The 13,856-nt window shown below is 48.1% G+C and overlaps 1 protein-coding gene across 1 annotated transcript in view; it reads left to right on the plus strand.

Moving 5' to 3' along the window:
* Positions 1-13,856, plus strand: part of LOC142765971 (uncharacterized) — a 214,937-nt gene that overhangs the window by 116,893 nt on the left and 84,188 nt on the right. The gene's annotated exons all lie outside the window — the stretch shown is intronic.

Consider the following 13,856-nt stretch of genomic DNA (forward strand, 5'->3'; position numbering starts at 1 on the left):
TAGACAGACAGATATACGGACAGACAGACGGATTGAGGGATGGACGCTTTGCACCCCTCATCATCATTAGGTCCGTGGATCCGCTGTGATCTTTTCTAGACTGCTTTTTAATGCTAAAATGAGTCCATTGCCACCAAGAGCTACACTTAATTTGCTGTTCACAAATATAAGTGGTTGGCCTCAAAGGCTATTTGACTCCTAAGTAATTTCGCTACACAGCCTTACGTGGTTCTTTATTTCGTCTCGTTCAAGTGAAAACATCCTCCAGTTGCTGTGATGCAGTGGACCAGCGTTCACGCAATGGGACCCGTGGCATAATCTTATTTCAGCTTTGCCGATAGCAACAATGAGTTGACTTTTTTATGACGACGAGAAGGTCTGTATTATCAAAGCAATTTTCAGTGAAAGTGCGCTTATAGGCGTCCATGATACAAAGGAGCGCGTCGAGTAACTCCTACTACTTTATTCTCAGGCAATTGCTTCATTCTATTCTTTATTGATTGTTTTATGGTCTGCTCTCGTTTTACTTGATATTTACTTCAGGCAGCGAACTTATTTGTGTACTTGACGTGAGTCAGCAAACTATGTGCTTTGAAATTGTGACTAGCTCACTGGATGTTTCACGTAACGCAATCTTTTTCACAGTAATCTTGCAGGGAATAATTGCACAAGCCCTTCCTGCCGCGAAATAAACATTTTAGTTTACGGCAGAAAGCGCAACGCATTTTGTGCGAATATATTTGCGCAGCAATGACAGATTTTGACTTGTATGAAGCATTGTTTCTGTCATGGCTCCTTTCATAACGTTTGTTACGCTAGTGTACATGCCTACTCTCAAATCTGCTTCGTTCCATGTGCTTGGGAGAGAAAGGCTCGTAAGCCACACTGTTGAGCAAGGTAAAGGAGACCGATAGATGAAGCACATGGTAGAGGCGTGTGTTAGTCATCAATGTGAACAATTCGAGAAATATTCAGCCAATCTCAAAGCTATTTAGCAAGGAGTGCCGTTTCAACAAAAAAATTGCCGTCTATTTCGGTGCTTTGTTGAAAAGTACGTCAAAAGACAATATTACACTGTCAAGAGGCACTGCATGACATATGGCGTCATCTGACAGAGGTACGAAGAAACGAAAGTGTTTTACAACGTAGAGTCAGTGGTAGGTGGCTGCACCGGGTCGTTACAATTAGAGCTACTATATTTGATATAGTGACGCCGCAGAGGTCCACGACCACTCGCCAAACGCCGCTTGCAACCATGAACTGCCGAGCAGCTGATGCACGGGCCGTGCCCTGAACACGTTGCCGAGCAGTTGAAAGCGGTTGCCGTCCACCTAGAATGTATCAAAGTAACCGTCGTCCACTGTGTGAAGTGTTAGCGGAGAACTGGTGCTCTTATTTTTTCTAGATTTACGTCTGCTAGTAAGCTTCTACAGGAATGTAATAACGTCGATTTGGCACTTTTTCTTAGAACAACAACTACTGAAGTAATTATTGCGGTAAGCGTAGTGTGTTGCGATGGGCGCTCCCGAAATGTAGGAGTACATATTTTATGTGTTTGTAAGTAGATTATTTTTCTTAGCTTGGGCCACTGGACGTGATGGCAGCGGTGGCGGTTGTTATTCGACAACACGATACGCGTTCGCGTTACTGGATGAGCTGAAAAACGCTTTTGTACTCCCGTAATACAGTCCAAATATCACGCATTTCTGCTTTCTTCGCCGGTCGTCGACACACCAGCCAAATCAACTGGCGATCGGCCACACACTTCGTTCAATGGTTACAAGCTTGATCAAGTCGCCTGCAAGAACAGAGTGGCCCATGGCTGCATAGTTAGAGTTGTTAGCCTGGTGAGAGTGGAAGCTATGCGCTACTCTAATCCTGTAGAAAGCGTATATATCAAGTTTAGTTTTATTTTAAGCTCTCGAATTTCTTAGCAAAGCTTAGAAAACAAGTGCTTTTTCGATCACTGTGTCACAATGCGTGCGCAGCGTAGTAATATTTTCGGTCTTTGTCATTACGTGTCCAAGCATGAACTAAACCAAAGATACTGCCCAACAGCTATGTAATGATACTGCGCCTCAAATATGCTCAATATTTGCTTTTTTATTGGCAATGTTTACAACTACGAACTCAGCCAACACATCAAGACGTTTGGACGTTAAGCAAGTGGTAAACCTTTCGCCGGGTGCCTAACCTGTTGGACAGAAGGGATAACAGACAGACAGACAGACAGACAGACAGACAGACAGACAGACAGACATACAGACGGACGGACGGACGGACAGATGAACAGGTAAACTGACATACCTAAATATATACGTTCCAACGAAATACTGTCATCTTAAAAAGTGTGATCACGAATGTTTTGATCGCCGCAAGCCTTATATTTCACAGTGTTTAGGTCAAATACAAGCTGCTCAACCTGCCACGAGGCGCGATACAGTAATAAAGTGATGCTGTCATATAACTGAACTTCGCGATGTGCATGGGTGTGGATGCGATCAAAACTGTCCGAAGAAGTGAAGAGGGTGTTTTGGCCGCTCAACCCTTTTCTTTTCTCCCTGTGTTACAATAGCGCGGCAGAGCGATCCTGCCTTTGTACCACGATGTAATGGTATAGTGGCTGGGGATGCTTATTATCAAGGTGTGTCGCATCTGCGAGGCATGGCTTCGCTCAATAGCCTAGATTTTCCTTCCAGGCCAATCTCTTTCCGCGGCTCACGTCGTACCTTTCAACGTTTTCGCAACTTTACGTAAGTTGCGTCGTAAGAATTTCGAAACATCAGCCCATGAGTGGGCAGGCGTACTCACGCGATATCCGCCCTATGGTCAATTACGACTCGAATGCGGAGCGTCTGTATTTTCTTCTGAGAGTCAGTAGAGAAATTTCAGCGGCTTACCTACCAATACAGCAATTGAGACGCGGCGCTCGGCAGAGCTCCGCGAGTGAACAACTCGCGTCCCAAACAACGACTGACTTTTTTTATCGCCCTTCGTCTCGAAGATAACTTTTTCGTGCGGGCGCATGTGCTCTCTGCCCCGCCACTTTGCGTCGCCACAAGAGTCCCCCGTTAGTGAGTGCGCGCACAACGGCCGCACTAGGACGACGCACTGCGGTTCATAAGTTCATGCAAAACTGGGGTCTCGTACACCGTCCGCTCCACGTGAATTGTTTGAGGGCTTGGTGGGGCTGCGCTACGTGGTCTGCCGGGGGTGCCTGCAAAGATGTAGCTCGAGCTGGTGCAGGTGCTCCGCTCTCGGAGTCCGCATGTGCTGATTTTACGCGGTATAAAGAAACCACGTCGTGACGACAACCTCTGTCGATTGCATTGTGCTTGTCTTCCCGTCGCAGCACCTTCAAAGGCCCGTTGTACGGGGGCCGGAGTGTACACTGCACAGTGTCATGCCTCACGAACACGTGAGAGAAGGAGGAGAGTTCCCGGAGCACGTAGACTGGCCGGGCTGTGGGCGGACGCGGTGGAACAGCGCGTAGCTTGCTTATGATGTCTCGCAGCCGTACGGCGTAGTCCACGTTTGCGTACGCGTTCTCTTCCTTACTAGGGGCGAAAAACTCCCCTGAGAGGCGAAGTGTTGTTCCGTACACCAGTTTAGTAGAGCAGCATCCAATATCTGCTTTCAGAACCGTCCTAACGCCCAACAGAACAAACGGCTGTGCGTCTACCCAGCTGTGACTCGCAGTAGCTGTCAGGCTCGTCTTCAGATGACGATGAAACCTTTTGACTATACCGTTGCTAATCGAATGGTAGGCCGTTGTTTTGATCTGGGAAGTACCCAAGAGCCGGGTGATGCTTGCGAATAAGGCGGACTCAAACTGTTTTCCGCGATCCGTCGTCACGGTTGTCGGTACTTTGCAACGGGCCTCCCAGTGTAAGAAAAATGCGCGGACGACAGCATCAGCAGTCATGTCTGGAATGGGCATGACCTCCGGCCATCGCGTGAAGCGATTGATGCAGGTTAGCAAGTAGCTTTGCCCGGTGACACAACGGCAGTGGTCCTAAAATGTCAAAATGCACTAGGGCAAATCGACAGTCCAGCAGAGGCAAGGATCCCAAAGGGGTCACAGTATGTCGCTGGACATTGGAACGCTGGCATGCGAAGCACTCTGGTGTCCAGTGTCGGACATCCTGGTTTATTCCTGGCCACAAGAACCTCACTGTTCATAGCCGTTGTTGGCTCAAATCCCGGGATACGCCAGGTTGTGCAGCAAGTCAAACATGCTGTGACCGAGGTTCGAGGGGATGAACGGTCGAGACCTGCCTGTAGACATGTCGCAGCATACAGATCCTGCGGGTTCTGCCAACCATTGCAGCTTCAAGGCGCTGATTGAAGATGTCAGTAGACGCTTCGATTCTCCATCACTGCGTTGAGCTTTCGAAAGTGTGGTGAAGTCCACGTTGCTCGGCAGGCTGATAGTATTCACTGGACCGCACGAAAGAGCGTCGGCAGCAGCATTATCTGTGCCACCAACATGGCGTATATTTGTCGTGAATTCCGCGATGTACGATATTTGGCGGAGCTCCCGTTCCAAGTGCGCACCAGAATCGTAGTTCGCGCGCAATGCGTAGGTGAGTGGCTTGTGATCTGTGAGCACAAAAAATTCTTGTCCTTCCACATACCGTCGCAAATGCCGAATGGCCGCATGGCCAGGAGTTCCCTAGGTAATTTGATGTTTCACTACGGGAAGAAGACAAAGAAGTTGAGAGCGCAGCCAACCCTAACCGCGATCTTCTATTTTCTTTGTTTTGTGTTATTTTCCGTCGTTCTCGCGAAGACGTCTGCGGCATCAAGAAGATTTTACCCTTATCGGGCCCATTCCGAGAAGACGCGACCGAAAGAAGGGTTTGATTTCGGGACTTCGGCCATGGCCCAGCCATGCAAGCGACCAGGACAGGCGCCTGATCCATCTCACACGCTGTCGAAACGACCAGACCAGCGAGCAGGAGGACATAACTGTGGCCACACCAATGAACCTACAACCGACGACCACGCATCCACAATAGAGGGACTAGACGAGAAAGTAGACGATTGGTCGGACATGGAAGACGACAACTTCAAGATGATAAGCCTACGCAAAAGCAGAACTGTGGGTTTCCAGTGATTATATCACCTGTAGAAAGCGAAAAAGACTTAAGACGGGTGAACCCTATTGCTTTACATTCTGCAGTGAGATCAGTCATTGACGCTGAGCCAGTTCGGAGTTATTTCACTGCTCAAGGTTCGCTACTGCTTGACGTGGCCACTGAAGATCAAGTGAACGCGCTTTTCAATTGTGGCAAGCTGTGTGGTGTACAAATTAGTGCTCGTCTACGTAATGCCTACCTGCGAAACACCTGCTTGATCAGAGGTGTCCCGAAGTGGTACACAGAGGCGGATCTTCTCGGATACATGAAGCTCAAGGTATGATCCACAACAGGAGCATTATTAGGAGAGAAGTTTTTTCTGCGAATGAGTGAAAATTTAGACCCACGGACGCGGTGGTACTTGCGTTTACTCCAAACACCGAGCGACCTCTGACTATTAACCTTGGCTTCACTCGACATGAAACAGCTGAATACACCGAGCCACTGAGGAGGTGCTTTAAATTCCAACGTTTTGGTCATGTGGCGAAATTCTGCAAAGGAGAGCTGCGATGTAAACGCTGCGGTGGTCCACATGACTTCAAAACTTGCAAGGCGGTCTTTAAATATACAAACTGCAAGACTTTAAATGCGCAAACTGCAACAGTGACCATCCCGCCAGGTATAGTGGGTTCCCATTCCTAGTGAGTGCGCTGCATAGACGAAAAGCCTTTCTTACGGGGCCTAAACGAACTGAACCAACTACTGCCCGGCCAGTTTCTCAATCACCTGAGGATTTTCCTCCATTGGTGAAAGAAAGAATATCAACTAGTATAAAGAATGTACGTGAGGTGCAATCAGAAGAATGCTTCCTGAAAACACCGGGCAATGAGAGTCAAGCAAAACAAGGAGCCATGCCAATTGAGTCTACTCAAAACATTTCTACACAAGCTACCTATGCCAGAGTACTGAGACAAGATTTTGAGCAGAAGACAAAGAGACACGAGGAAAATATCCACGACACTGCAGAGATTGTTCGAGTTCTGTTTGCCGCTCTACGTTCACACCTAGTGACAATGTCACCAGGTACTGCGAAGACCATGCTGCAGGCCATGCTGGCACTAGAATCAGTGCTGCTTGGTTCTTTCGGGCACAACCAGCAGTAGGATGCCGAAGGCCAAGCCTCAGTGCACGTTAAATCGCCGAAAAATGCTTTTCATAATGCAGTTGAATTCTGCCGGTATTGTTTCTCGCATGAATGAACTACACCTGTTTTTGAGAGAATACGAAATTCCGAACTTGGCTCTGTCGGAGTCTGGATTACCGAAATAAAGATCAATCACTGGATACGTCACTCACAAGAACCCCACCATAACGACTTTCCCAAATGGAAGTGCTGCTTTGTATATACAAAAAGAGATACCACACGTAGCACTCAATGTGTCGGACTTGTGCACAGATGTTATAAACGTTTCTGCGATCAGGGCACATATAGGAAACCGCAAAATCAGCATTGCATCGGTGTATGCGTCTCTTCGCAAGAAACTTTTGATCGAAACGTTTTTGAAAGACCTGTGTCACCGCTGCCCAGTTCCGCGCATCGATTGTGGTGATTTCGATGCGCATCACACGTCATAGGGGGACAAGAGTTCGGATGCACGTGGATGTTGTCTGGAAAAGGCTATTGATAAGCTAGACTTGTGCATTGCGAATGATGGCAATGTAACATTCTTTAGGCCCCCAGCTTGTAAAGTATTATTGACTTGACGTTGCATTCAAGTGACGTTCAACTCACGTGTTGCACAGCTCCGGACAAAATGGGCAGTGATCATTTCCCTATATTGGTCAACGTTGCTGGCTACCATTTGACAGTAACTAAATCCTGCAAAGTGACTGATTGGGCTCGCTACCGAGAGCATCTAGATCACCAATCGGGGGATATGTTTCAGGATATACTGGCAAGCAAAGCGGCTGCAACCACTATGCCTACGCTACCTGCACAATTTCAAGCCCCGGACTTAAAGCTCCGTAATTTGTGTACGGCCAGAAGAAGGCCTGAGAAAAGGCTTGTGCGAAGAGGTGGTGAACCTGCTAGCAAAACTCAGTTCAACAGAGTTAATGCAGCAATACGGCGATACAGCAACAAACATCGGAAGAAACAATGGGCAACGTTTTGTGAGAGTTTTTGTATTTACTCCAATGTCAAGGATATGGCGAGTAGTAAATAGGGTCGGAATCACGCCCGAGCCTTTGAGGCCGTTTATTGTCATCGCGCTATTCAAAAATACATCAATGCCCTCTCTAGCGAAAGAGTTTGCTGACGTGTATGTAATTGGAAGAGAAAGTGAACCACCTTACCAACTTTCGCCTCATTCTACATCTGCCATCGACGCACCTTTCACGCTGCGGGAACTTACGTCAGCCATAAGTTGTCTCCGTCAACGCTGTGCTCCTGGACCTGACGGAAGTACAAACCAAATGATCTCAAATCTGCCTGCAGAAGTGAAGAGGAGGCTTTTGATTCATTTAAACTATGTCTGGGAGTCGGTAAACATTCCTCAAGTCTGGAAATTGGCCTGGTTCGGGCCAGTGCTGAAGCCAGGTAAAAACAGAACAGAACTGGCATCATACAGATCAGTATCACTAACTTCGTGCGTAACGAAGCTGATGGAGAAGCTGGCCTGTGTTCGGCTGACATTTTGGATGGAAAATCACAAGTCCGTTCCAGCATGTATGACTGCGTTTCGGCAACGGTTTAGTGCACAGGACAACATCTTGGACGTGGTGAGTCACATAGAACACCAATGAGCATACGGCTTTTCAACTCTGGCAATATTCCTGGACGTTTCAAAAGCATACGACTACGTGATCCAAGGTGCGATAATTAGTGGTGTTGCATCTATGGGAATAACGGTGCACCTTTTACGCTTTGTTCAGGCGTTTCTTAGTGATCACTCGATGCAGGTGAAGTTAGGGACAGTGGTTGGTCGCTCAAGGAAAATCACCAGTGGAGTGCCACAGGGCAGTGTCCTGTCTCCAATGTTGTTCAATGTGGCCATGGCTGGTTTACCTAATGCTCTTAAGAGTGTGAGCAAGGCAGTACAAATATCAATTTATGCCGACGACATATGTATCCGATGTCTGGATATCAGCACAAGCGATTGGAAATGATTGGCCAAAGAGTTCTACTCTTCGCACAAACCTATCTTGAATATATTGGACTAACAATATCAGCTGAAAAGTCTGAATTTATGCTATTCTCAAGTAGGCGAAGGCAAGAAACAAGGATGAAAATATTACTTCCTAATGCATCAATTAAACAAGTTAAATACATCAGATTCCATGGAGTCACACTAGACACCAGGATGAATTGGCGACGGGCAGTAGGCAAGAGAATGTCAGCGCTGTCACCTCGTATAAACATTCTTCGAAGGATGGCAGAAACAAACTGGGGAAGCCACCCAACATATATGATAAAGGTACACGAGGCGTTAATTGTCAATCGTGTACTTTTCTAATTGCCTCTGATCTCTCCGAGTGAGTCACAGTACAAAACGGCTAGAAAAACTTCATCGTAAAGGCCTCAGAGTTGCTTTGAGAGTGCCAAAGTTTGAAGCGAGCATAAAGGTACTTCATGAAGCTCGTCTTCCGCCGTTACGTCTTCTTGCCTCTCAACGACTGCTGACACAGCTTTGCCGACTTGGCGAATCGAGCCCAGGACGGGCACTACTCAGTCGCTTTCGGCGACGCACGGAATCGCGAGCTTTCGTGGGCCTCAACAACCTTCGCCGTCTTATCATCGATTTTCCCAAACAAAAACAACTTCGACAAGACCCACCTTGGTCACATGAGGATGTCGACTGTCAGATTACCATTCCCCGGTTGCACAGCAAGCGTGCCACACTCACAGGAGAAGTACGCTCTTTGGTACTTGAGTATATTGAAGAAAAGTAGGACGATCATTTGAAAGTTTTCACCGATGAATCAGTCGACATAGTGCGCGAAGCAAGCGCTGCAGCGTTTGTGATCCCGTCTCTAAAGGCGTCCTGAGCAGCGCGACTCGAGTGCGTTGTTTCATCGACAGCATGTGAAAGCATAGCAATTCAGGCAGCCCTTAAGAAACTGAAGCTTTGTAGGCAGCAACAAGTCGTGCTGTTTTCGGACAGTAAGCCCCCTTTGCAGTGGCTATAACATGGATTGGTTTTAGATTGATGCACTGAAAAGATCACTGCGAATCCTTTAAGACTTGCGCGACGTTGATATAAGCATTAAGTTTCAACGGATTCCATCACATGTGAGTATAGCGGGTAATGAGGCGGGTGACAGACTTGCCCGGAATGCTCTGGAGCTTACGCCAACGATGAAGACTCCCAAAGACCATCAGCGTATCTCACGAGCGGCTGTCAATAAGCATTTGTACTCGTTATGGCTGATGCCTCAACAGCCATGTGTGACACAAGGGCTACCAAGGGAAGAGGCCTGCTTGCTTCATTGCATCTGAACGGGATCAGCGCGTACACCAGCACGGCTCCACAAGATCAGACTCTCCGCGACGGCCTGGTGCTCGATGTGCAAAGAAAACGGTGATATAGAACACTATTTGCTTAAATGTCGTGAGCTTAAGAAGGAATGACAAGGTTTACTTGAAGAACTGCAACAGTTAGGCTCGCCATGCGACAGCGTGACTGATATTGTGTTTTCGCGTTGTTCCTCAATATGCAAGAAATAGGTGTCACGACTTCTCTTGAAATTTTCGATTGCTATGGAGCTCGCATGTGACTGGTGATAAGTCACAAATATGTTTGGCGTATAGTGCAGCGAGATAGAGTACCGGAACAATACTGCAAGTTGAATAGGACAAAGGCCGCCGTGTTATGCAGGATTACGTCGTGCTATGCATGAATTTTATTTTAAAAGCCTGCTCGTGTTTAGGTAAAAAACAGAGGACATTAGCAACAACTAGCAAAGAGAAAACCAGCGGGGCAATTACCTGCAAATTATGCAAGGCTAGATCCGCCGGCTACCTACAACATCCTCAACATCAACCTCAACCTCAGTTCCATACCGAAGGTGCTGTACCTTCGTTCGATGGGCTCTGTTTTCTGGAGAAGAAGGAAATTGGTCCCCACACTCCGCTCACCCTCTGCTGAAATACGGCTCCAATTGTTGCATCGGAGGCGTCCACCATGACGCATCGAGGAACACTTGGCTGTGGGTACGTGAGCATGGTAACATTTGAGAGAGCTTCCTTAATCATCTGGTATGCTTTTGTGGATTGGTCGTTCCACTTATGGCTGTTGCCTTTGATCCAGATGCCGCAAGAAGGCTGTGGAGAGGGTGAAGATTGTTGGCGCATTTTGGGATAAACCTACGGTAGAAATTCACGAGTCCCGGGAACTCTCGAAGCTGGCGGAGGTTTTTCGGCTGTGTAAACTGCCATACAGGTTCCTTCCTTGTCCTCCTGAGCCTGTATTCCAGCACTTGTATTGCTGTGGTCCAAAAATGATGGCGTCGGTACCAAGCGCGCACTTTGCGTATATATAACGATGCCGTTCTCAGTCAGTCGCTAAAGTACGTAGCGCACATGCCGTTCGTGCACTTCAGGAATACTGCTAACAATCAGAGGATCATCGAGGTATAACTTGCTCAAGTCGAGGCCACGGACAACGCCATCTATAAACCGTTGAATATAGTTTGGCCGGCGTTGCGTTAGCCGAAAGACATGCGTACGAACTCGAGCATTCTGAACGGTGCTGTTATTGCGGTTTAGGAAATATCCTCTGGTACTACGGGTATCTGATGATATGCTCGCACTAGATCTATTTTAGAGAAAATGGTAGCACTATGCAGTAAGGAGGTCATGTCATGAATGTGCGGGACTGCGTAGCGGTCTGGCACGGTTACCCGGTTCAGCGTTTGATAGTCCCCGCTAGGGTGCCAATCACCATCTGTTCATTTTGGGACCATATGAAGGGGTGACACACATGGGCTGGATGAAGGGCGTACTATTCTGAGTCCCATAATGCGGGCAAACGCCTGTCTGACCAACCGCCGCTTCTCGGGTGATAGGCGCCGTGGTCGCGCATAGACCGGTTGGCCTGTGGTGTAGATGCGATGCAGGACGCCGTGTTTTACTCCTGGAGACGGCTGAGGCTGTCGCGTCAGCTCTGGGAACTTTTGTAGTATTGCGGTGAAGTACGCTTCTCCAGCCAGACTATGCAAGGCCGGGCTGATAGTGGGGTGCCAACACGGCGTGCCTTGTACCGCTCCCCGAGAAACAGGATCTTGAAGCCGCTAGTTGCGGACGTCGACCAACAGACCGAACAACTGGAGAAATTATGCGCCTAGTATGGCGAATTTGATATTAGCAGCTATGAACACCCAGCTAAACGTTCTGCCAAAGCCGAAGTTCAGCGACAGTGAACGATGGCCATATGTTAACACCGTGTTACTGACAGCTTACAAGGACGATGCACTATAGGTTTCTTTCTTTTAGCTTGGGACGCCGATATAACGCTTACCTCCGCGCCTGTGTCAACTAAAGAAACCTACTACGTTGTTGCGGTCGGTAATAAAGAATACCGAGGGAAGACTTAGAGGCAACGTAGTAGCACTGGTCGCCCTTAGTGCCTGTCGCGGCTGTTCCCCGAGTGCACGCATGATGGTATACATTTACGCGCACTACTTCCAAACCTCCGACGATACGAGCTGATATACTCTGGCTGCTTTTACGATAGCGGCGTATTAATCTCGACTATCGTTTGCGTGCTTTTGCTTGCATGCAAAGCTGATACTGTTTCGGCAAGTCCAGAAGTCTCCTCACGCACCTATTGAAGTTCGTTTAGAGGTTGCTGGGCTTGTATGGCAGCCATGTGTGTGGGCGGGGTCATTGCTACCAGTTTGTCAGCAAGTTCAGCGGCTGCGGTTAAATCCTGTGCTTTTAGGCAACGACGGCCATGTGGACAGCTGAAGGCAACTTATGCAAAAAAAAGTTCTCGGAGCAATGCTTATCTATCGTGGTTGATGTTTCGCCGAGCAACTGTTGCATGTGCCGCAAAAGCTGATTAGGACTACGGTAGCCGAGTTCCCTGCCACGAAGCAATTGCTGCAGTCGTTGTGGTTCGGAGGGCGTAAATGCTTGTGCGCACCGGCGACTAGCAGTGGTCGCGCAACCATTCGTGACTGGCGAGCAAAAAGCGACTGATGTTTACACCGTCAGAGGCTGCATGTGAGCGATCGGAAGTTTCCGCACCGGAGAGTCACGTCCGGATCTCGTTATCATTGAGAACTCTGGAGACCACTGTCGGTCAGCTGATCGCCGCCAGCACAGTGAGCAGAGCAGACCGAGCGTGCCGCATTTATTGTTTTCATCCGTTCTCGCACAGCGTAGATTGTCAAGAAGTTCGATTCAAGCGAAGAACAAGAGATTGTCATGGTGCTGGAGCATTCCGCCACGGTGTGAGCGCTGACAGTGCAGACGCCGCCAAAAAAAAAGGCGGTGGTGGTTGTGACCGTCCTTTTAATCGCCAGAGTTTGCCGGCCATGCAAACCGCCCACCTCCCAAGCTGCGCTGAGATGGCGAGGACTATTTCCGACAATCGTGCGTATTTAGAAACGATCTTGAATGTATTTTTTCTTGCCACAGCCTCCAATGCAGCCCAAACGCGTCTCGAATGCGGTGTCTTAAGTCGGTGCCAAGGGATGAAGCACAGACGCGTTCTAAACGTGCTGCATTGAATGCGGTGACAAGTCAAGTTCAAGACGAAAAAAACAAGGCAGCATATCCACGGAGTGAATAATGGAGAGTGTGACGAAGCATGCTTCTTCTGTCCATTCGATCTTGCTTCCGTCCGTTCATGCGTCCGTCTTTATGACCGTCCATACGTCCATCTGCCTGTTCATGAATGCGTCTGTTTGTGCGTCCATCCCTGCATTTGTCCATGCATCCGGCCCTGCGTCCGTTCATGCGTCCATCCATGCATCTGTTTGTGTGTCCGTTCATCCATCTATTCAACACTCAAAGTACCACCATCTCGCATCTTTTCATCATATATTCCCCACTTAGAAGCACCGCCATCCAGTGGACATTCCAAGGACTAAACAAGAAATGGCACACGCACACTTTCTTACGGCTTGCGCTTCGGGTCTACTTCCCACCTATAACCACCTTGAGTTCATGGTTTATACTAGTTCACATGTATTCATGGCAATGCGGCTCAACGCTCGCTGAACCTTTCTAAAATAAAGAGGTTACACCCAGCGAGTATAACGTAGCAACCCTTTTTTGTCAGATAGTGCTCAATGTGCACGCCAATGGCTGCGTATGGGAAAAGAGAGACAGGAGCATTCGACTTTTAGGCAACGCGCACGCTCCGAATTTTTTTATTGTTCAAAAACTCACAGAAGAAATCTCCCACCAGACCAACCTTGGAGGTGAAAATGTCCGCTATAACGAGTTTCACCCTTAAAACGATTCTGAATAAGGGCGAAAGATATATTGAACAATTTTTTTTCTCTTCATTTGATAGTGTTTAGCTTGCGAATGCCGCCATGTAAATTCGACACTTTGCATGAGCTGCTGCGCCCTGCTATCTCTAAGCCTAGTATTCCCGTGGTGGCATTAGTGCCACAGATCCAGAGAAACGCACTCGTTTGTACCTGGAGGCAGAAGGCCAGCGCAATAAAAAGAAAAAAAAATTGAGCATCTCTGATTGCTTCCAGCAGCTTTGCGACTGCAGTCTTGCAAATGAAAAATCGGTCAAGAAGCGACAAGCCAAA

The sequence above is a fragment of the Rhipicephalus microplus genome, chromosome 6, assembly GCF_043290135.1.
Source record: "Rhipicephalus microplus isolate Deutch F79 chromosome 6, USDA_Rmic, whole genome shotgun sequence".
In the NCBI taxonomy this organism is placed as follows: domain Eukaryota; kingdom Metazoa; phylum Arthropoda; class Arachnida; order Ixodida; family Ixodidae; genus Rhipicephalus; species Rhipicephalus microplus.